The sequence below is a fragment of the Ostrea edulis genome, chromosome 8, assembly GCF_947568905.1.
Source record: "Ostrea edulis chromosome 8, xbOstEdul1.1, whole genome shotgun sequence".
In the NCBI taxonomy this organism is placed as follows: domain Eukaryota; kingdom Metazoa; phylum Mollusca; class Bivalvia; order Ostreida; family Ostreidae; genus Ostrea; species Ostrea edulis.
Window position 1 is genome coordinate 39926335 of NC_079171.1, and position 24577 is coordinate 39950911.

General features: G+C 36.0%; 1 protein-coding gene across 1 annotated transcript in view; it reads left to right on the forward strand.

The window, feature by feature from the left end:
- Positions 1-24577, forward strand: part of LOC125661701 (multiple epidermal growth factor-like domains protein 10) — a 113606-nt gene that overhangs the window by 30056 nt on the left and 58973 nt on the right. The gene's annotated exons all lie outside the window — the stretch shown is intronic.

The following is a 24577-nucleotide window of genomic DNA, read 5'->3' on the forward strand; positions in this document are numbered from 1 at the left end:
TGACCACCTAAGCACATGATGAAATATTGAAATACCACTGCTTGCATATAAAAAAAAAGATGAATTTATCAGAAAGTGTAACTTCATAGTTTTATAATACATACAGTGTAAAATGTCGGTAATATTGCAGGAGAGAATGTATTGGCTGCTATTTATAACAACTTCTTCATTCTTGTCCATACTGTATAAGTATAATATGATACTCCTGAACGTTATGTTTTAAATTAATAAGACGCAGTATCAATGTTTACATAAGGCGTAAGGACGGCATTAAAATCTACCTCCTTTGTGAGATCTGCAGATATGAGTGGTTTGCGTTTAATTTCTCGTGAATATCATCACTTAATGTTATAATTTTGCTTCATTCAGAATATTCTTTTTCAATCTTTTTTTTTTTGTAGATAAAAGTTGTGGTGAAATAAATTTTTAAAAACATTCCCATCATAAATAAACTGTGTTTTATATTCACAAATGTTTGTGGTTAAATTATAAAGCAAACATGATCAAAATGAACAGCTTGAACAATCCTATGACAAGCGTATTATTTTTCCCTGCTATTATATTTCTGCCATTCTGTATCCTAAATACCCGCATGGAATATCAGATGACATATAGACTTCTTATTCGGTTACTTGAAATGAAAAGTGTTAAATTCCTGGTATCGTGATTACTATCTGTGAAGGCTGAATTAGGATGGTCAAGCGAAAATTTGATAATGTATTTTGTACGACATCTACTAAATAGTTATGAAAACACACGTCGAGTCACGTTAACTATATCGATACTAATGATAGACAGGATAGCAAAATTACTGTCACCCATTGGAGCTACCTTGTCCTCGAGTCTTTCATATTTCATTGCAGTAATCGGGCAGTCTTCAGATTCCAGTGCTAGCAGTCAATCATCCCCAGCTCTGTATGGGACTGTGACAGGTTTATGTCTTAGTGTTGTTCTTAACATATACTTCATTATTCGGTAAGAGTTTTAACTATTAAGTGTTGACATGTTATATTCAAGTTCAATGTAAAATCTCATATAATAAGGTCATGATATCTTTTGTCGCTATTCTGTATATACGAACTGTAAGGATCAATATCAAGTATGAATCTCATGTCTTACTTTCACTTTGAAAAGCTATCTGAGAGATAAGAAGCTTCAACCAAAAAACCAACAGAAGAACAAGAAAGAGCAGCTGTCTACAGAAGTCGATGCACCCAGTGCAACCATTTACAACAACACAGAAGACGCTGGCGGCTACCAAGAGCTTGGTGAATTGGGTCAACAATCTCATTATGATCAACTTAAGTAATATGTACTGAGAAAAAATCAAGCAATCCTAACCTGAAATAGTCTGATTTTGTGAATTTGAATCAGTCTCATCACAATGCTGAAGTCAAGTTATTTGAAGTCAGGGGAATTAAGTGAACATCTTTTTTTTGTCAATATGTTGAGCTCAAGTAACCTGGAGTCAGGGAAATATTATAAACCAATCGTATTATCATGTTATCTTCAAATAGCCTTCAGGCTGAGTTCCTGAATGAAGTCAATCCAAGTAGCTTCCTGTCGGATAATTAACTTATCATTGTTAATATAACTACCTCAAGTACACTGCATTTTATTTCCTTATCTAACTTATGTCAACCTTTACGTTATAATTACGTGAATTAACGTTGTTGTAATATTGAAGGCGGGAATGGGAGTGTGGACAATTGAGTCAGTTATGTAACCACATGGTGCACATCTAGTAGCTGAAGAAGTCTGATGCAAGGAAAGTTTATCAACCATTTCGTATTCATATCCGTGACCAGGATATATTTCATAACTTTCATTGACAATATAAAATCAACATCAAATGACACTATTACACTGGTATAAACACATACATACATACATACACGAATACAGAATGGCAGACATGCTTGCATACATACAAACATACATGCGCACACACGCATGCATATATACATACAATCATACAACACACATATATACACATGTACATACATGCATACATTCATGAATACTGTATCTATGCATGCATGTTTGTATTACATACATGCATGCATACATACAACCTCACATCTGTTAGAAAGAAAATCAATTGCATAGTCATATAGAGCAGGGAGACCTTTACCAAATTTGTAAATTTCATGACCTTCATGATAGAGGTTCTGACTACAGGGTGGGACCAAAGTTGGTAGATAGTGTTTATGTGTAAAATGTTTCAATAGCATTTTCTTTAATGCTATTGCTACCAAAATTAAGACTAAATAGATATCTAAAAGGAGCAGGTAACCCTTTACGACATTCTAAATTCCATGATCCCAGGAGTAGAGTTTTGGTTCCCGTGACAGGTTGGGCCAAAATTATTATAATCACTAAATTGTATTTACCAATGTCATATACAGTTTATATTTCAACATAGTTAACAGTTGTGAACATTGTTGTCCATCCATATCTGTAATTTCCTTATAGAAAATGTATCATTTAATTGTGTAAAAATAAAGAATAATGTATGAACTTCCTTTTCTGTTGTTTTTCCTCATTAACATTTCAGACATAATTTATGAAGTCAGCTTAGTGCTTTTCAGCACTTTCAGTACTTTGATAATGTCTCTATTGTCATGGCTAATATTCGCATCAATGATTAATATAAATCAGAACAAGGAGTTGGAGTCGGGGAAATAATGTATTACATTAGGATGACATTAGTTAATCTTGCCATGTAATTCAGACAAACACTTCTGTTTGCTGGAAGAAAAAACAAACACAACCCTGAAACTTGCAAAGAATAGATTTATATAGGTTATGCACAAGTCATTGCATTATTCAGTTCCTGTTAATCAAATCGATGAGAAAAAATCTTCGTTGAATAACGAAATATGAACACTCGAACAAGACAGGATATTCTTGTATCCTTTCTCACAGAGGAAATTTTGTATAGGGTCATAATTATATTAATATTTAAGTCAAGTAATATGACGTCTTGAAAATAAGTCAACAAACTCATTATTTATAACTCAAGTACCCCAAGGTTGTGAAAATAAATCAAACATTTCATCATATTTAACTCAAATGATTTGAGATCATGGAAATAAGTCAACATTCTCATATTTAATTCAAGTAAAACGAAATCATGATAATAAGTCAACAATGTCATTTATCTAACCCATGTCATCTGAAGCCTGAAAAATAAGTCATCTCGTTATATTTAACTCAATGTATCTGACTTCCTGGTCTCCAATTGAACTAAATTCCACTCGTCTTAGGTTGAATATAATTTATCATGAAGATTATCTGAAGTCGAGGAATCAAGATACTCTTATCATTCCAATCAGCTTATGTTATCTTAAGTCGGATAATTAAGTGAATACCATCATTATGATCAATGCAAATAGTCTGAAATGTGAAGCTACGAACAGCGATCAATCCCATAACTCCAATAAGCAATATAAAACAAATGACTGGGCAAACACGGACCCCTGGACACATCAGAGGTGGGATTACACATGTAGGTGCCTAGGAGGAGCAAGCATCCCCTATCGGCCGGTCACACCCTCCGTGAGCCCTATATCTTGATGAGGTAAACGGGGTTATCAGTAGTCAAAATCAGTGTGCCAAGAACGGTTTCACAATCGATATGAAACATGTCAGGCAACTTTTGACTCCATGGTAGGTTGTACTGACAAACTAGATCGTTACAACAAGTTGCGAAATGTTGACTTTGATCGAGACTGTTGAAACCCCTGCACCATCAACTTGTTTGTCAGAAGCTTGCCTCGATTTAAAAACTGTCCATACGCAGAACAACCTCTTGTGTATCGAATCAGTTGAGAGATATAAACACCATACGCAGGTGACAATTGGATATTGCTACATAAAAATGGAAAGTTGACGATGGAGAAACTGAAATCATCCCGTTTGTCATACAGTTGAGTTGTCAGTTTGCCGTTAATGTCTACTTTCACTAAAATATCTAAGTATGAAGCAGAAGTGGACGACTCTGTGGTGTCTTTTATTTCGAGCTCACGGGGATATATTAAATCGATATATGAATGAAAGTTATTATTGTTGAAAGATAATACGTCGTCGGTATATCTAAATTTCGAATTGAAGGCCACAGCAAGATTTTTTTCTTCTCACGTAAGAGTTTTTGAATACATTCTGCTTCACATGAACATAAAAACAGGTCAGCTAACAAAGAAGCACAATTCGTGCGCATGGAAATTCCAATAAACTGTTGTAAGACCTGATCGCCAAAAACCACGAAGATATTGTCAATGAGGAGCTCTAGCATATTTTGTATTTCAAATTCAGAGTACCTCTGCATTGCGTGGAATCACAGTGGTGTTTAACAAAGTAAATTTTTGGATGACTGATAACTAGATATGAACATTTCCGTTTTCCATTTCTGTTGAAGAAGCAACTGTTTATGTTGTCTAAAAGTCTAGTCTTTAATTTATCATGAAGAATGGTCGTTTAAGGTATTGAAAGGTCAAAGGTTTTGATGTTGTTGATTTGAGAAAAGTTTTGAGATTTTAAGTTTACTAAAAGTTCCGAAGTGAAGACATGGAGTGAACATTTCTCATTTTGATCGACTTGAGTGATCTTAAGTACAACAATTGAAAGCTTCCTTATATAATGCAAATTCTAAATTGTTAAATTCATGGCCCCCGGGGGTCGGATGGGGCCACAATAGGGGGTCAAAGTTTTACATACAAATATATAGGAAAAATCTTTAAAAATCTTCTTCCCAAGAACCACTAAGCCAGAAAATCTGAGATTTATATGAAAGCTTCCTGATGTAGTACAGATTCTAAATTGTTAAAATCATGGCCCCCGGGGATCGGATGGGGCCACAATAGGGGGTTAATTTTTGTTGTTGTTTGTTTTTTGGGGGGAGGGTTTCGTTGTTTTTTTTATATAGTGCAGATTCAAGTTTGTTAAAATCATGGACCCTGGGGATTGGATGGGGCCTCAAGGGGGGCATCAAAGTTTTACATACAAATTTATAGGAAAAATCTTTTAAAATCTTCTTAAGAACCACTAAGCCAGAAAAGCTGAGGTTTATATGAAAGCTTCATGATATCGTGCAGATTATAAATTGTTAAGATCATGGCCCCCGGGGGTCGGATGGGGCCACAATAGGAGGTCAAAGTTTTACATACAAATATACAGGGAAAATCTTTAAAAATCTTCTTCCCAGAACCACTAAGCCAGAAAAGCTGAGATTTATATGAAAGCTTCCTGATATAGTGCAGATTTAGATTTGTTAAAATCATGGCCCCCTGGGGTAGGATGGGGCCACAATAGGGGATCAAAGTTTTACATACAAATATATAGGGGAAATCTTTAAAAATATTCTTCTCAAATCCACTGGGCCAAAGAAGTTCACATTTACATGAAAGCTTTCTGACATAGTGTAGATTCAAGTTTGCAAAAACCATGGCCTCCAAGGGTAGGTTTGGGGCCATAATAGGGACGACGGTTTTACATGCAAATAGATATGGAAAATATTCTGATATGGACCAAGGTGACTCAGGTGAGCGATGTGGCCCATGGGCCTCTTGTTTCATGTGTGTTTGTTTCCAAAGTCATATCATATGGTGAGTAATTTCATATCTTTGATGAGGCATGTAATGTGAGCTAAAACGTTTATTTAGAAATTAAATTCTTGGATAAGTTAGAAAACGTATAGGGTTGAAAGAAATTACATTATCAATCTATAAACCATTATCCTGCATATCGCAACCTGATGCATTTGTCTAGAATTTGGTATGATTGTTGAGTCTGGTATAATTCTTGAATCTGGTATGATTGTTGAGTCTGGTATGATTGTTGAGTCTGATATGATTGTCGAGTCTGGTATGATTGTTGAGTGTGGTATGATTGTTGAGTTTGGTATGATTGTTGAGTCTGGTATGATTGTTGAGTCTGGTATGATTGTTGAGTGTGGTATGATTGTTGAGTTTGGTATGATTGTTGAGTGTGGTATGATTGTTGAGTCTGGTATGATTGTTGAGCCTGGTATGATTGTTGAGTGTGGTATGATTGTTGAGTCTGGTATGATTGTTGAGCGTGGTATGATTGTTGAGTCTGGTATGATTTATCATTACTGCAGTTATTCGATCCGTAGAGTCGGATAACATCTCTTCATTGACAGGCGCGAATCATTAGATCAAATTCGACGCTTCACGTCTCGTGTGATCTGATGATTCGCGCCTGTCAAATCAATGTGATCCGACTCCTCGGATCAAGTTACTGTAGTAATAATATATATGTAAAACTTATACGGTACCAATTTTGATGCACCAGATGCACATTTCGACAAATAATGTCTCTTCAGTGATGCTCAACCGAAATCTTTGAAATGCGAAATAACTATGAAGTTTTAGAGATAAATATAGCCAAAAACAAAAGCGTGCCAAAAAAAGTGGAGCCAATGTATAATATATTCCATACCTTATCATAAGATAAGTACAATGCAAGGGAATATCCAAAACATCCCAAACAAATACACAATCTTTCGTTCACCGTGCGCTCACCGTTCACTTTGCGGTCAGCTGTCGCTCACCATTCATCAAAGTGCTTTCACCGCTCGCTCACCATGCGTTCACCGTTCAAGTGGTAACGTTCCAGGGGCATACAAACATACATACGACCGTGACATTATACATGCATGTACCACTAGAATGAACAACTTAACGCATAATTAGATTGCCAAATCCTTCCGTGTCTCAAGATGGCTAAAGCTAGTAAACTATCTTATAAAAATGCTAGCAGTACAAACGTATTGACACTGTGAATTCCAATGTCAATTGTTTGGCTTGCTCACGAGAGTGATAATCAAATTCTCTACTAATTTGTGTGATGTGGTAATGATTGTCTTATTACAGTTAGTTTTCTAATTATATTTTTGTTTGGAACAATCGGGTATCGAACCCAGGACCCTTGCATTTCTAGTTTGTAGACCCAGCACCGACTCTTACATCAAAATGGAATATACCTGTTTTTATAAATATATTACCTGGCGCATTGGAATCTAAGATCAAGGTTACGTTGTGTTGATTACATGTTTTCGTTTTGAAATATGGCAAAAATGCAGAATACAAAAGTGAATTAGGTGAATTTATTGTTCAAATGGATATGTTATTATATCTCGTGATATAATTTCTCATTATATGAACAACTTGCAAATATATCCTAATTATGATGATTGTAACTTCATTAAAAAAGAAATGTAGGTTAATATCAATATATTAGTTAGTTCCTCAAATTGGTGTTTCTTCAAGTCTCATATTGTGACGATCTTCATCACTGTACCCCTTAGAATCGTCGAATCTGCACAGCTGTGTACATCTTACCATAACAATCGTAGTAAATATATTGTAACATTTTTATGTGTATCATTGTCTATCAATACAATCTTTATCATTTTACCAACTATGTGTCTTTTATAGCACCTAGCACATAGGTGTAGCTATCTATATATGGGGCACACCATAGTGTGCACATCATTCGATCACATGTGTGTACTGTTTAACATCCCTTTCGAGAAGCTTTCACTCATATGGAGACGTCATCAATGCCGGTGAAGGGCTGCAAAATGAAGGTCTACAAGAAGAAACCCCACACAAGCGCGGGAAATCAGAATGAATTAAAATTGCATTTTTAATGCGTGTTTGATTTGTTGCGCAAATTAATTGAATGAACGACCTTTAATTCAAATTAATGTAAAAAAAAATATTTGAATAATTGCGTGCATTAGTTATGTTATATTTATTGATATCATATAGAGCAAATAAAACTTGATTATTAGGAAGTCACTTGGAGTTCCAAATTAAATGTTATTTTTGTAGCATAAATTACTCTCTCTCTCTCTCTCTCTCTCTCTCTCTCTCTCTCTCTCTCTCTCTCTCTCTCTCTCTCTCTCATAGAAAATTAGATAATGATTTTACGAATGCACTCGTAATCCGTCATACCAAGTAATTGATCAAAGACAAAATGAACGATCGTTCGGTATTTAAAACCCAGTATTGCGAATGTATCTATAATGGTGGTTTTTGTCCAGTGCGACAATTTAATGGCAAAATATGACTACACCATCGTCTCTTCTTGTCAAACGCAATAATCCAAAACCTAAAGCACTATATGAATGACAAACAGAAAAACTTCTATACTGTAAACAGTGGCCTGGTTTCTTGGATATGGTCAGGTAGTGTGCAGCTTAATCACGGTAAGAAGTTTAAGGTTGGGTTTTTTTAAGAAGCCAACTTCCCAGAACAGTCCTTGACCATCCAATATCTGAGATATTGGAAATATTTTCACTTATTTCTTACGTTCAAGGTATGTTCAGCCAAAAATAATGTGTCTATACATGTCAGTAACTGTTAATAAATACAAAAAGTCACGATCTACAAGTTACTTCTATAATCTCGGGAAAATTAAGAACATTGAAAATGTCAGATGAATATCGTATTTCAAAATTCGTCAATGTGTCAGATCGTTGGTTTCGGGAGTTCCCCCCCCCCCAGTTGAATAAGATATATATATATATTAATATAAAAAGTCCCGATTGTAACAGTAACTTCTATAATCACGGAAAAATTAAGATCATCGAAAATATCAGATGAATATCATATTTCAAAGTTCATGGATGTGTCAGATCGTTGGTTTCTGTAGCCTGGTTAATTTCCATTTTATGTTGTGACCTTGAAATCGCCCCTAATGGGCATGGACATTTGGAATACATGCATAAAGTCAGTTGTTTGTAAACAACGGCATGACTCTGGTAAAAGATGATGATCGGTACCGGTTGCTGATACTTTGTGTGAAACCATGATATGATCACATGTAATCTCTGAGAATCTTGCTAGGGAAAGTAGGATTTATTTTGATGCTGTCATAAACGATCATTGTGAATAGTATCCTCAAATTCTACAAGGTTCGACATTTACGAAGCTAGGAATTTGTATGACATTCACAAGCATTTTTTAAAAATAACCATGACAATGCTTTACCTCTCTAATTACATGCACTTTACATTTCAATGCTATGACATCTACTTGTACCGCATGAACTGTGAAATGTAGAAAATGCGACTGATATGACTACGTAAGAATGAAAGTGGGGTCTTTTCTAGTATATCTCTCTTAATTTTGTCTGAGGAACATCTGCATAACAGCATGGATCTTGTCGACATAAAACAGATTTGTTAAGTGTCATTTTTACTACCTTTACATTGATCTCCCCCCCCCCTTCTAGATCCCCCGCTGTCCGAGCTTTATATTGTCGCGAAGGTTACAGTCGTATGTTCAAATATGTAAACAAACATCAAGCAATGGATAAAGATAGGGCATTTATTTCAAAGACGAAGTATATTAGACAAGTTCAGGCTAATGAAACACGGAATTTATGACAAAGCGGGACTGTGGATACCCCACCGGGAAATTGAAGATATTGTATTGTACTGAATTTAGAAGGGGAAAAAAACCATCATCTAAATTCTAATAAATGTGATATTACAATACTTGACAAATGAATATAAATATCATTTATCATTTTTGGGCTAAAATTGTAGTTTGTTCAGGAAAATGCTCAATGCACTCTTCAAACGTTGTACAAAGTGACAAATAGCATGTATGAAAAAATTCTTTTTAATATGTTACCATGGAAACAAAGCCCGTATAAAATGCGACTGATAGTAATTTTAAATGCTTTTTTTAAATGTTTATGGTCCAAATATTATGTTTAAAGTGAAAGTTTTCTGACGCAGACCTTGTAAAGCTCCTCAAAATGCATTTTCTGTTACCATGACAGCAAATTAAATTTTTATTCGAGATATAAAAGGTGCTATTGTTTTGTGTTTTTTTAAATAAAATTTCTTTACCAAATAGTATCATCTGATAGATAATACTCTTTTTAAACATTCTACGTGTTTTTTACTCCATCGTTTGTCTCGTGTAGTTTTTATACCACTAGTATTCCCTTGTGTACAAACATTCCGAAAATGTAAAGCATCACAAAATTAAGCCCATCTAGTCAACAACAACAAAATACACAGGCGATTTTGTTGTTGAAAAGTCAGATTTTAAAATATAAATTCCTACTGAACATACTGATATGCAATATGACTTTGCTCGCTACATATTGCAACATTGTGCCATTATATCATAATGACAGAAACCTTAAGTTCTCGTTTTAAATAAAATAAAAACTGGCTTAAATCCGACATTTTTCGCGGATGCACGAGCTTCAGTACTATTTACCAGCCATTAAGTTTAGTAGTCACCTGTGCTGAAAACCCTACTTTTCGTCTATGAGAGAAACTTCTAAGATGGTAAGTTAAACCTGACATTTTATATGCAAATTATTCTACTGGAGAATTTATGTGCATATTGTTGTTAACTGAATGTTTACAGCGTGTTTACTTGCGAAAATGCATTTTGGTAACATGTTTAGAGTGCACGTTTGTTATAAAACTCATACCTCTATTGCAACGTTTGCAAAGTATATGATAATATGGCTCATATTAACTTTCATAGTATTGAAGGACATAGAATTATGCTGTGGAACTTTTTGGTGTGAATTTTTCGTACATTCTGCAATTTTCATGTATTGATAGGAATGATTTCCTCTAGCTATTTATGTGTAATATTTTGTAGTTTCTAGGAACATAAATATTTCACTTTCTAATCAGATACAATTGTTTTTTGTACATTATGTACTGGTTTTCTAGAGTACAAGTGTATGATATTTAATGTAAATAATGTTACTTACTGAGATTGATAGAGTATTTACTGTAAACATTGTTACTGAGGTTGATAAAGTATTTGTTTACTAGGGTAGCATTTATCAAATGTTAGGTAATTCGTCTTTGCCATACAATACTTATTTTGTTTGGTATATTTGCAGTAAATCACCCCCACACGCACTAGAATTTAATAAAGTGTGCGCATTTACAATGAAGTTGTCTTTGAACTGGGGGTATCAGTACACTGATAAGCAATGCTTTAATGCTGATATATAAAGACCTACACACTGGATTAGAACGTTTCAAACTGCGATTTAAATCTCACATAGGTACACCATGTGCGAGTATGTAAGCAAACACGTTCCAACAATTATGATACGAAGTATCAGAAACACGTACCTAATTGGAATGTCATTATCAACATTGCAAACAGTTACTCAATGCTGATACACATACATGTGGTTTTTGATCACCGAGCGTCTGGGGAAAAGTGGTATATAGCAATTGCATGACGAATGGCGGCAGACACTCTCATACTACGAGTCGAGAAGAAACCGAATCAAGATCCGGAACACTCCCCTCCTGATTTTAAAGAAATGCGATCTAATGAACCAACAACAGGTAACAAAATGCACAGTTGAGTAAACTTATTGATACATTTACACATATTACTTACAAAGGTGATAATCAAAGAGGTTCAGTTAAGTTCATTAAGTGGCACAAGCTCTGAGATAGGTCTGACGAAAGTAATAGGTTTCCCATCCCTCATGATCTTGAGGTCCACCTTTCTAATTTCGCCATCATCACTGGGGAAAACGCCTTGTATGATACCTGTGGGCCAGTGATTTCTTGCACAGCTGTTGTCTTTCATCAAAACAAGTGTCCCAACAGTCATGTTCGGTTTCTCTGACTCCCATTTTCTGCAAGACTGAAAAAGATATAAATATTCTGGTTTCTTCCTGCGCCAGAACTCATTTGCCAAGGTTTATACATGTTTCCACTGATGTTTCAAAAGGACTTTTCTTCCCAAGTCTGAAAATGAACAAACCTCCCGTGTGAATGTCTGAGTAAGTAGTATATATGGTGTTGATAGCAATTGTGAGTCTGAATCGTAAAATATTGATACCAATGGTCAGGAATTCACTATGGCAGTCACTTCAGCCATAAAGTTTAACAAGACCGCATGAGTGATATCCTTTTGGCACTGTTGAAGAAACATTGCGTCAAATACCCCCCCCCCTCCCCGGGGCATTCCAATAAGGCCTCCCATGGGAGACATGGGAGAGGATTGAAAAGCCATGTGACAATGTTGTTAGAGAGGTAATTCCGGCAAATTTAGCCGTTAATGAGAGGTCCTGCGTCGCTACAATGAAGTCGGTGCCCCTGTCGGACCTGAACTGTTGAACAGGTCCCCTGATAGACATGAAACGCCTAAGTGCCTTTATGAATGACGAACTGTTGAGTTCTTCTAACAGCTCTGTGTGAACTGCTCGGGTAACCATGCAAGTAAAACACAGTGCCTACCGTTTTTTGATTTCCTTTTTCTCTTCTTGTACCTTTTCTCTTCTTGTACGATGGTAAACAATGTCCCAAAGGCCGACGGTATCAACTCCGACAAAGGTGAATGCGGGGCTGAATGCAAGTTTGTCCTATGGCAAATCAGACATTTATTGAGTGCAAAATTGTCCACGAATCTTCTTGCAAATGATGTCCTTGTGGATAATAGAGTTAACCAGACGTCTGGCTCCAACGATCCAGTAACATGCCGTGCTTATAGCACCTTCAGTAAGTCGTTTCAGTTTTTGTACCTCTGGTCTTTTTTCTTGGTCACTGTCAGGTTGGATTAGGTTGAAGTCTTGCTTTGGCAATTGACTTTTCTCAGAGAGGAAATATGGTCTTTGAGCCACAAACTATCCTGAAGCATGAATGGTGTCAGTCTTCCAGTTAAAATATCAGCGAGGGTCTGATATGTGGATACATAGTGTCACTGATCTAGGTTGCTCGAACTTCTTATTCTGCTTACCCTGTTGCCAACGTAAACGTAAAAACGATGAATTTTGTTGGTAATGTAGCCAGCACTACTTGACTATCCGAATAAAAGCGCATATCTTTAGTATCTATGTTGATATGTCATTTGATGATATCTGCCAATTCGACTACTAAAACGGCTGCACACAGTTCTAGTCGGGGTATGGTATGGCCACGTAATCGAGCTACTTTTGTCCTTCCTGGTAGGAAACTGTTGTAGTATGAGTCAGCAACAGATGACTCTAGGTATAGGCAGCCGCGCCTATCACATCCTTTGAAACATCTGACATGATATACATCTCACAAGTTCTGGCTGAACTAAGCATAGCATTCGAATAATAGACAGTTTGTCAAGATCCCTTAATGACTTTACCCAAGACATCCAAGGTGAACCAAAATACTCAGAATTATCATCTTAAATAATTCTAAAACACGGGAAACGGGTAAAAAAAACCCAAAACAGGCATAAACTCATAAGTAATGTATTTGATATGTGTGATACCTGATCGGATAAAATGATCCCATTCCAACAGTTTATTATTAACAACAATCTGTGGATTACACAATTACAATAATGATAAATATTATCGTTTTTACTGTTGTATGCAAGGTGAAGATAACGAACAGTGATCAATCTCATAACTCCTACAAGCAATACAAAATAGATAGTTGGGCAAACACGGACCCCTGGACACACCAGAGGTGGGATCAGGTGCCTAGGAGGAGTAAGCATCCCCTGTTGACCGGTCACACCCGCCGTGAGCCCAATATCCTGATCAGGTAAACGGAGTTATCCGCAGTCAAAATCAGTGTGCCAAGAACGGCTTAACAATCGGTATGAAACACGTCAGACAGCATTTGACCCAATGCGAGGTTGTATTGACGAACTAGATCGTTATAACGACCATAGAATTTGCGAAATGCTGACTTCAATCGAGACTGTTGAAATCCCTGTACCATCAACTTGTTTGTCAGTAACTTACCTCGATTTAAAAACTGACTATACCCAGAACAAGCTCTTGCATATCGAATAAGTTGAGATATATAAACACCATATGCAGGTGATAATGGAATATTGCTACATAAATGTGGGAAGTTGACGATGGAGAAGCTGAAATCATCCCGTTTGTCATACAGTTGAGTTGTTAGTTTGCCGTTAATGTCTACTTTCACTAAAATATGTAAGTATGAAGCAGAAGTGGACGACTCTGTGGTGTCCTTTATTTCGAGCTCACAGGGATATATCAAATCGACATATGAATGAAAGCTATCATTGTTAATAGACAAAACGTCATCGATATATCTAAAAGTCGAATTGAAGGTCACAGCGAGAGATTTTGTCTTCTCACGTTGAAGTTTTTGAATAAATTCTGCTTCATATGAATATAAAAACAGGGCAGCTAACAAAGGAGCACAATTCGTGCCCATGGGAATTCCAACAGACTGTTGGAAGACCTGATTACCAAAGACCACGAAGATATTGTCAATGAGGAACTCTAGCATATTTTTTATTTCAACTTCAGAGTAATTGTGCGTGGAATCAGAGTGGTGTTTAACAAAGTAAGTTTTTGAATGACTGATCACTAGATATGAATATTTCCGTTTTCCGTTTTTGTTGAAGAAGCAACTGTCTATGATGTCAAAAAGTCTAGTCTTTAATTTATCGTGAGGAATGGTCGTGTATAGTGTTGAAAAGTCATAGGTTTTAATGCTATTGATTTGGGGAAAATTCTGTGATTTCAAGTTTACTAAAAGTTCTTTAGAATTTTTTAGAATCCACATTTGATTAACACCACTTCTGGCATATGTAGTCGCACAGTAAGTTTGAAGTTTCTCCTTCACAGCTGTTAACATTTTCGTGAGGAGCAAAGATAGGGGCTTGGTATAGCACTTACTGGATCCAGCAATGTATCTTTGTAAGGGTTTTTATGTAGTTTAGGAATCCAGTATAGGTACGGTAACTCATATTCATTCGACCCATTGACTGTATAATATACTGTCTTCTATTACATATCATGCATCAACCATCTCATTATAACATTGTTGGAAAGTTTGAAGATTTTTCCTGTTAAATTTCAATAGAAATATTTAAAATCCTGCTTTTAAATCTATCTAATAAATATCCATGGCTTACTCTGTCAAAATCCCTTTCTTGGTCAATTTTGATAATATAACCCTCTAAATTATCTATTTCTACCATATCAGTGAGACGTCTCTTATACTAACCAATGTATCAACACTATCTTTACCAATTATACAACAAATCTGATTTTCTGATACAATATTTGGCAATACAGACGTTAACCTATTGGTCATAACTTTCGCTACTATTTTGTAATGAACATTAAGAAGACTAATTGGTCTGCAGTTTTTTTTAATAATCATTTGTCATCTCTTTTCTTATATATCAATGCAATGTGACAGATGTCTTTTCATTTTTACTTCTTGATGAAAGGTGAAGATAACGAACAGTGAGCAATAGGATAGGCGAGAGTTGTACCAAAACCATTTTGTAATATTCAACCGTCAAACCACCTGAACCTCGGCTTTTGTTATTTGACATTTCTTTAACAGCTTTATATATTTCATCGCTGTCCATATGTTTTTCACATATCTCAACATCCATTTCGTTAAGTTTGTGTCGACAAGAGATAACACATTGTCTTTATTTTCACATTCTATTGTCACCGAAGAATATAAACCAGAATGATATTGGTACTATAAATATGAAATTGAATCAGTCCCATCCTTAATCATCCCATCATTATCAATTAATTATTAACCCATATTAGACTGATGGACTCCTGTCTTTACCTTTCTAAATTCAAAATATATTTTGTGCATTTATCCGAGTCATTTGCCCGTTGTGCTTTAGATTTCAAGATTGTACCTCTAAATTTTTCATTTTCAAATTCAGCTAGTTCCATCTTTAATGCTTCATACTTTTCAATACCAACATAAACACCATTTGCAATATATTTTCCTTTCCCGTTTCTTTTTACCAATGGTGGTGATCAGAACAACTTCTGCTTCCGATTCTGAGTTGTCTCCCATGTTCTCATCATCGGTTTGATTATCGTCGTCATTGATGTCTTTCATCACAACGTTACTATCACACGCGTTTTCTTTGACCAGCTTCTTCAGTCAGTTTCTGCGGGGTTTTTGTCTGCATTTTTCACCAGATTCTCCTTTTTGAACCTCTCAGCCGTCGTTCTCGTTACTCACCCCTGAACCTTGTTATTGGAACTTCATTCATCGTCTCCGGAATCCGATTCATGTTCACTCATGCGTTGTTCGCAGACACACCTGTGTTCCCATTTACCACCTTATTTACAAGACTTGAGTTTTACAAGCTCTTGCGCAATGACATTTAAATAATACAAATTTGGGACACTATCTAAATAAATATTCACTAGAATAACAAAGCGAAACCACTTTCATTTGCCCATTATGAATGCATCTGTAATATTCCTTCTGGAATTTCATCGTGTATGGAAATGTAGACATGTTCTCCGGTAATTTCACGTTTGTATAACGTGTGCCATCTGCAATGGTTTTACCCGGATAGTATCTTTTCTTAATGGGGGATAATAATTCAACTTTTATTGCTTGAAGTGCAATTTCAATATCTGCATCCTCTATATATACTGGTAAATGTAAGAAGCTAACAACCAAGGAACTCTGTACCACTTCTCTGCATTCAAAACCCTTTTCCCCTACTTTGATCCCCTCCATTAAATACCGAGTTGCTTTTCCATCTAATATGATTTCGTAGAGATTCCTAGACTTTGGAACACACGCATACATTGTCCCTACTCCATAGTGTTCATGTACAAATTGTATACGTTCATCAGGCTTTACACGTGAATTATCATGAACATCAACAACTAACGTGTTTTCACGACACGCGGGTATGTTAAGGCAGGTCATGCTTCATTTATGCACGTAAACTGCATAATTTTTAAAGTCTGTCTTACATAGAGAGAGGGAGATACTAACTCTTAAAAACTATCTTGGTTGTTTACATGAGAACATTTTGTATCATAACAACATGACAAACATGCGCTTCCGTATGACGTCATTGCATGACTGTTATAAATAGATCATGGAGGTACCTCAATAGAAACTGTAAAAGTAACACATTATCCCAAGATTCAAATATTGGTCTAACTGGCGAAAATGACGGTAAAATACCCATAGTATATCAGAATTACTGATAGAATTCTACCACTTTCAATAAGAAATAATTATTGAACATTTAAATACGAAAACATCTAGCTCATGTTTTACATTTTACACGATGCTATGTAGTTTTCTTTAAAAGTTTTCTTAACAGAGGATTCTATCAGTAATTGCTGTGTACATTAGTTTATGACCTTTCAAAGGGTGTATAAAAAGTCTCTAAAAGCGGGCTAATGTGCTATGTTTGCAGTTTTATTGCAGTCTGTGACAGAGGAAAATCGGATCGACATGCTAAATGGAATGTTTTCTCCTTTAAACAAAGTTGTCAATGAATGATATCAACATACCTTCTTAATATCAATAAATTCTCAGCGTTTCACATATATATTCCTTTATCCCATGTCATATATTTCAAATACTCCACATTTTGTCGATATTTGCAAGATACACATAAACAAATTCCTTGCATGTGTCAACGTCACTCGATGTATAGTCATGACGTCATCAGTTTACTTTCATTTCGATCAGACAGAAATTACAAAACAGCAGTATAGCATTTCGAGTTTCGTTGGATCTTAGTAGCTGCATGGTTTATTTTATGCATAAATAAAACTTAAATAAAAAATAAAATCGGAATTTAATATATACTTAGTGATATACTTATTTCAATTATGACGTCACATTGTTTCGCGGATTTTATCCCAGTAAAAATTTTCATAACTTGCCTCAACCTACCCGCGCAGTTCCTTCGTTGAAAAGTGACATTTCTAAATCCGCCGCTATGACCGCCACCTGACGTGGCTGCTATTGTGTTTTGTATTCAAAACAATACAGGTTCAAAGTCAAATGTATTTACAGTAGAAACACAAACATATATCCAACGGATTTGTGCCTAAAGTTCAACAGTTGTAGTTTGCCACTTACATAAATCACAAACGGTCGTTCTTCAATCAGCGAAAATTCCTCGTGCTCATTCTGCTGGAGACCAACTGGAAGTGTCTTTCAGTATGCTAACCTACTGAGCTACTCGGTTAGGTATTTAGATTGAAAAGGAAAAGTCAAATATTGCTGATATTGATTTTTTCTCCATGTTTTAAAGAAAGTCAGTCATTATGACGATGTAGAGTACCTCCTTAACTTGTACTCTTTGATGCTTTAAAGCGGAAGCAATCGCTTTTTCACTCCGTCATTATTGGCCGTCAAACTGTTTAACATGAAAACAGTTACACAATTAATACCTTGATGGTAATTTATGAAATTTACTTTATAAAATCATCTGCAGACAACTGGCTTTTTGACTTAGTGGAGGCTACGCTATTGAATCATCTAAACACAGGTAATGTTTAATCTTGTGTAAATGCATTTCATACAAGCTCCTCAATGGATATTTAAATACCCCCAGTTCCACAATAATGTCATGAACTAAACCGTGACCTGGTCAGAATTTTACTTCCTGTTTGTAGGAATGTTTTCACTTTGTTTTGTTGTGGTTGAATATTTGATTCCTGTGGTGCGATATTGTTTAAATTGAACATGATTCGGATCTTTCTTTTGTCATGTGTATGTGTTTCCGAAGTCATATTATATGGTGAGTGATTTCAAATATTTAATAAGTTGTTTACAATTTACGATTCAAGTCATTGAGGGCTGATATTTGGATTTGGGGAGGGAATTAATTAGTGTCTTATAAACTACATGTAGCTTATGTACTAGTCAGCAGTAATTAATATGGATATAAACGTCAGTGGCATTATAGATGGTGAAATATACAACGCTTCACAAAGAAGTGATCATTTAGATTGTTCACAACGCCGCGCTTCCTAATGATTTGTACCTGTGATATAGGGGGGCGCAATACATGTACGTTGCACTTCCCAATTTCATGTAAAGTTCAAATTTTCTATGTAAATGTTTCTGGTTATAATTGACCATCAGTAAAGGATTTCTTTTGTTTTATTAAATAATTAATAATCATTACTGACATAATGTTATGTTTTTACAATAATTTAAGTAAGTTATTTAGCCTCAGATGAAAGCTCAATGAAATGTTCTCATCATCATGTGTCTGTGGTCGTCTGTCCGTAAAACTATTTGCATTTTCACATCTTCTCCAGAACTGTTTGATCGATTTCAATCAATCTTGGAACATATCATCCTCGCATAAATTTTGTTCAAATTAGGGTCAATGCGCGCCCATCAATAAAGAAAAGCCGAAAATACGGTTGGATCATTTAAAATTAAATGTTTAGAATATTTCTCAAGAACCACTGGATTAGAAAACTTAAAATTTACTTGCAATATTTCTGACATCTTTGTTAAGCCATAGCTCCCGGGATTGGAGTGGGGCCACAATAGGGGATCAATGTAATACAGGCCGATATGTTTTGAAAATCTTTAAAAATCTGCTCAAGAGAGAATGGACCAGAAAAGTTGAAATTTACGTGACAGCTTCATGAGTTAAAGCGGATTAAAATTTGTTGAAATTATGGTTCCCGGGATCAAAGTTTGACATGCTGTAATACAGGAACAATATTTGAAAACCTTCTAAAGAAGCACTAGGCCAGAAAAATTGAATTTACATGAAAGCGCCCTGATAAAGATAGATTTAATTTGTTCAAACCGTGATATCTGGGGGTAGGGTACGGCCATAATAGGGTTCAAAGTTTTATATACAGCTATATAGAGAAGTTATTTAAACAAACTTGCTACTCGTAGCCATAAGTCCCCCGCCGAAAAAAACTAGTTGAAGCACAAAAGTCCCTTAACTCTTGTACAATTTATAGAATCTGAATTGTGGTCAACTACATATTGTGACTAATAATTTTGCGATTTGAACAAAATTCATACAGTGGTCTATGAGGAGTTAAATCGACAAAATGTTCCTATAGTGTACCATGTACAAATTCAAAAAACTCCTATAACGCTTATACAAATTTTGAATCAAAATGCAGGCACAATATGATCAGCTACATATAGTGACTAACAATCCTACAAAATTAAACAAAATCCATTGAGCGGTTTATGAGAAGTTGCGTCAACAAAGTGTTCCTATAGTGTAGCATGTACAAATTTAACAAAGTCCCATAACTCCTGTAAAAAAAATATCGAATCAAAATGCCGGAGTTGTAGAGTGAACCTTCTCCCATAATGATGCTTTCCCCGGAAGCCTGGATCTAGAGTGAACGTTCCCCGTAGGAAGAACTACTCTATCACTAGTTGTAGAGTACCCCCTCCCATAGCAGGACTTCCCCCTTCATTTATTCCTGGTAAACTATTGTCACTTTATGGAGATTATCTAGATACCAAGATCTTTTTCAGCAGGGCATTACATGATTTGCTTAAGTCGTTCATTACACTCAAGAGAAGAAAACGGTGAATAAAACACACTATAAGTCATTTTAACTCACCAACTGAGAGGAGAGAGAGAGAGAGAGAGAGAGAGAGAGAGAGAGAGAGAGAGAGAGAGAGAGAAGAATGATACAATATTAGTTCATTATGATATGATACAATATTTATTTGATATTCCATTGTATGATTTTGTATGACATTGATGTATCATAACTCCTATTGAAAATAAAAAGTGACTTGGGTGAACACGGACCCCTGGATAAACCAGAGTGGGATAGCTTTTGATGTTGATGCATGATGTAGTGTCAATATCTTATATTGCATAATATAATTTGATATTGCATTTTCTCGCATGAAGTGGTAAATTAGCTAGCATATAACTTTGGAACCAATCTCTTCAGATTTTCGTAATTTTGATTTCCTCTATTTCCGGGGGGAGGGGGGACTCACCCTAGAGCCAGACTTCCGTTGGGAAGGCTCACTCCAGAGCCAGACCTCCGAAGAGGGAAGGCTCATTCTAGAGTCAGACTTCCGGGGGGAAGTCTCACTATGGAGAGAAGTCTGGTTCTATAACACCGGCATAGTAGAAGCAACTACATATTGTCACTGACAATCCTACAAAATAAAGAAATAAATCCAATGAACGGTTTCTGAGGAGTTGCGTCCACAAAGTGTCCCTATAGTTTAGTATGTACAAAATCAACAAAGTCACATAACTACTGTAAAAAAAAATATCGAATCAAAATGGCATCGTAATATGATCAACTATACATGGCGACTAACAATCCCACAAATTATGAACAAAATCTGTTGAGCAGTTTCTGAGGAGTTGCTTCCACAAAATGAAATGTAACGGACGGAGGGACGTACGGACACCGATATTTCTATGTCCCCTTCCGAGTTGCGGCGGGGGACAGAAATCTTATCAAGAACTAGTGGAACAGAACATGAAAACTCTCTAACATAGAATAGATTCAAGGTCGTTCAAATCACGGTACCCAGGAGTATGGTGAGGCCTTAATAGGAGATCAAAGTTTTATACATATATATAGACCGAAAGGCTACTCGGGTGAGCGATGTGGTCCATATACCTCTTGTGAATTTGTGAATTTACCATCATGGTTTAATAGAGTTTGCAATCACAAATTTGATATTTTCCATTTGTATTCGACTTCTTTATGTCAGGTCGTCTTCAGCCTGTCTGTAATCCTTCATCTTTATTTTTATATCAATATTTTCAACAAAGCATAATTAGTAAGGATCTCAATATACCCCGAAATACATACGTGTATAATTTGTTTTACTTCACACATGGAAACAAATACTTTGATGATTCTTAGCTTTAATTTGCGAAATTGTTAACGCGGACGCGATCAGCTACGCAGATTGATACTTGAACAGGAGGTGAGAAATAAATTGCAATTTCTTATGTTTCAGATTTTTTTCTCACGAATGTTGCTATGATAGAACAACTGATAATTGTTCTTGATGTGTATTTACCTCTACACTTTATGCAGAATTAATTCATTTGCTGTTTTATTTGAAGTTTCTGATAACATTTCCACCAAAACGTGGTATTGAAGTGAAATTTCGTACTTTACTCCATGAAATACAAATGTACATTATTTTAAATGCCTAAGTTAATTGTCATTGTCATATTGAAAGAGATGCTTTAATACTAAGGTGTGTATCATACCTCAAAGCTTTCAAATAACGATTCGATTTATATATTTCTTGGGAATTTATGCGACCGGTAACGACGTAATAAGTGATCGTACAACCCACAACAATGATAGACACGTGATTGTACAACCCACGATAATGATAGACACGTGATCATACAACCCACGATAATGGTAGACACGCGATCGTACAACCGATGATAATGATAGACACGTGATCGTACAACTCACGATAATGATAGACACGCGATCATACAACCCACGATAATGATAGACACGCGATCATACAACCCACGATAATGATAGACACGCGATCGTACAACCCACGATAATGTTAGACACGCGATCATACAACCCACGATAATGATAGACACACGATCATACAACGATTACAACAAAGTCCTATGAGATAAATAGAATGCTAATGTATGTCGTTTCACAGTCATCGGTAAAGTCGTGGTTTCCATTGTTATCGTTGGTGTTGTGATTAGTGATTGTTAATATTTTGTTCTGGGTCGACATCAGGGTGTGTGTGCGTGCGCGCGCGTGTGTGTGTGTATGTGTGTGCGTGGAGGATAGGGTGTTGAGGTGTCCATTAAGTGAAACAGCCTCATTTTGTACATACACGGGCGCTCGTCCTTCGCAAAATGTACATGATTGCAATTCATACCGGCAAGTTCTTGTATTCTTCTCTCTCATTCAGAACTGCATGTTACACGCCCACCCCCTTTTTTTAACCAAACATATATTATGTTCTTTAACAATATGAATGATTTGTTCTATTTTTTTTATATTGTAACACTAAGATTACTAAAGGGTGATATGTACATTCAGTACGCTGGATCTGCCAACACTTGGCGAAAATTGAATTGAAGTTTCAAATCGACCATTGGTTTTTTCATGATTGTGGATAAAAAAAATCCTAATTGGGATTCGTTCGAGACTGTAATTACAGGTACACTGAAACTACGTTGACATTTGTAAAAATGTAGACTTAATTGTTACAAGTGTAAACTTCTTTGCGCAAACAATTTTCAACACAACTGCAACGAACTCCTGTGATTTATTTTTAATTATAAATATGAATTTGTCAAAAGAACTATTTTGTAATTCCGATTACAGATATGAAATTCCTTGATATTGTTTAAAATTCATTTATCAGATTTGCAATTGATCAGAGATAACTATGAAGGCATTCAGTCTACTGAGCCTCAGGTAAATTCAGCACCTCATTAACTCGACACCGTTTTTATGAATAAAAATATTAGTGATGACAAATATTGTATCATTAAATTTCTATTGGCAGTTTTTCAAAATGCTTGTCAAGAAGTTTCGAGAAGCCAACTTCAAATATATCTCTTTCCGGTCGCCCCTCTCCCCCTCTTGAAATAAATCATACATGCCTGTTATAGATAAGATTTTGATAAAAAGTTGATGTAAAGTGCATATCCCTGAGTTAGACATTGTTGCTGACATATGGTGTTTTTCTATATTAAACATTCTACTATCAATTTTTATAAGCATTCAAAAAAACTTAAATTCACTTCACCCCAAAAATATCTTTAATCTGATCATGATGGTTCTTGCTTAATACTGATAATCTAATTGTCATTAATTGTCATTATAATATGTTCATATAACATAATTGACATAATTTCCTTTTCACCCCTCTACCTGTATGAAGATCGATCATTTGACTTTCGAGTTCCGAATGACAATGCAAAGAGAAAATACTGATCGCTGAACGAACAGTGAGCTCACGGTTAGTGAACGGGAAAATGGTAACGTAGAACGTTTCAGGGACTGTATGAACGTCCATCTTCTGGAAATCCCGTATCTCCAATAAAGTTATGCTTGTTCATTCTAAAAATGAATGATATTGTCTGTTCTCCTGATTTTCTCTCTTTTGACCCATGTGTAAATACATTTCATATAATTCATGTATTACTCCATGGTTTGAGTGACATAAACTAATCCAAAACTACATTTAATCCAGCATCTTGGGAGAGAAGAAGGCTAAGGGAGTAAAGGCCAAAGGGGAAAATCCTGAGTGAAGCCCGTGAGGTTGTTGACTTGCATACTTGTCACCATACAGTAGCTCCTGTGTCCCCAGCCGTCTTGACTTCGCATTGCACTGGATCCCGCACATCAGTGGGACTGATCATGCGCAAGTATCCTTCAATGTAATCAAAGTCACGCGCAAGTCATGACATCACCATTCCGTCACCATATCAAGTCATGGTTGGCGATGGGGAAGCGGCGAAGCAGTATGTGGGGATACACTGGCGGATCAGGACAAGTGGTCGCTTTTCACTAGACCAAGACAGCAGTGGAGCCCGGTAGCTCCCTGAGCGATCGAGCATTCCTCTTTAGGATTGTTCTGCTTACCTTTGTAGCCTGAAGACGGGGCTGGAAAAGGTCCCCTAAAATAGCATGTCTTACCTCACCCTGGTCAGCATATCGCTGCTGGCGGGGATCACTCTATAGCAGTCTAAACACAAGAAAGAAAAAGGCTAAGGTGCTCACTATAGCGTCATGGAACATTAGAACGCTGCTCAACAAGAAAGTGGATGGGCCGGAGAGA